Source organism: Pseudophryne corroboree, chromosome 5, assembly GCF_028390025.1.
Source record: "Pseudophryne corroboree isolate aPseCor3 chromosome 5, aPseCor3.hap2, whole genome shotgun sequence".
In the NCBI taxonomy this organism is placed as follows: Eukaryota; Metazoa; Chordata; class Amphibia; order Anura; family Myobatrachidae; genus Pseudophryne; species Pseudophryne corroboree.
In genome coordinates, this window is record NC_086448.1 from 470,582,911 (window position 1) to 470,584,450 (window position 1,540).

Here is a 1,540-nt window from a genome sequence, read left to right on the forward strand (position 1 = left end):
AGGCAGCTGAGAAGGAGGAGGAGGAAGGGGGACTGGAGCCGCAGCAGCGCTATTTCATTGGTAGTAAGCGCCGCTGCAGCATCCCCCTCTCCTTCCGTATTGGCTGCCTGGCGCTGCTGTGGATGCTGGGATGCGGTTCCTCCATCCCAGCATCCACAGCAGCGCCAGGCAACCAATACGGAAGGAGAGGGGGATGCTGCAGCGGCGCTTACTACCAATGACATAGCGCTGCTGCGGCTCCAGTCCCCCTCCCTCCTCCTCCTTGTCCGATGCCTGCACACTGCACAGCCACAGAGGGAGATGCCAGCACGAGGAGCCTGTCAGCGGGGAGAAGGTAAGTATATCCCTCTCTCTCTTTCTCTCTCTCTCTCTGGGGGACACCGTCTGCCATAATGTGTAAAAAGGGGTCCTGGCTGCCGCAATGTGTAAAAAGGGGGCCTGGCTGCCGCAATGTGTAAAAAGGGGGACTGGCTGCCGCAATGTGTAAAAAGGGGGCCTGGCTGCTGCAATGTGTAAAAAGGGGGAATGGCTGCCGCAATGTGTAAAAAGGGGGCCTGGCTGCTGCAATGTGTAAAAAGGGGGACTGGCTGCCGCAATGTGTAAAAAGGGAGACTGGCTGCCGCTATGTGTAAAAAGGGGGCCTGGCTGCTGCAATGTGTAAAAAGGGGGACTGGCTGCCGCAATGTGTAAAAAGGGGTCCTGGCTGCCGCAATGTGTAAAAAGGGGTCCTGGCTGCGCAATGTGTAAAAAGGGGTCCTGGCTGCCGCAATGTGTAAAAAGGGGGACGCTGTCTGCTGTAATGTATAAAAGGGGCTCTACCTGGTGTAGTAGCGCTACTGTGCAGCGTAATTTGAATAATGAAGACTACTGTGCACCGTAGTATGAATTGTTATTATTTTGTGGCCACGCCCCTTCCACATGAAGCCACGCCCCTATATATTTTTTGCGCGCCTACGGCGCGCACTGCCCCTATCTTGCATGGGGGCGCCAATGTCGTTTCTTGCACACAGCGCTAAAATGCCTAGTTACGGCACTGACCACAGACTGTCCAGGAGTTGGCAGATGCTTTAGTCCAGGTCTGGTAGGAGATCCCTCAGGAGACTATCTGCCACCTCATCAGGAGCATGCCCAGGCATTGTAGAGAGGTCATACAGGCACGTGGAGGCCACACACACTACTGAGCCTCATTTTGACTTGTTTTAAGGACATTACATCAAAGTTGGATCAGCCTGTAGTGTGTTTTTCCACTTTAATTATGAGTGTAACTCCAAATCCAGACCTCCATGGGTTAATAAATTTGATTTCCATTGATAATTTTTGTGTGATTTTGTTGTCAGCACATTCAACTATGTAAAGAACAAAGTATTTAATAAGAATATTTCATTAATTCAGATCTAGGATGTGTTATTTTAGTGTTCCCTTAATTTTTTTAATCAGTATATATATATATATATATATATATATATATATATATCTATCTATGTAATTATATATGCATACATATATAATTGCTTGCATTCAAATGTGCAATATATATATA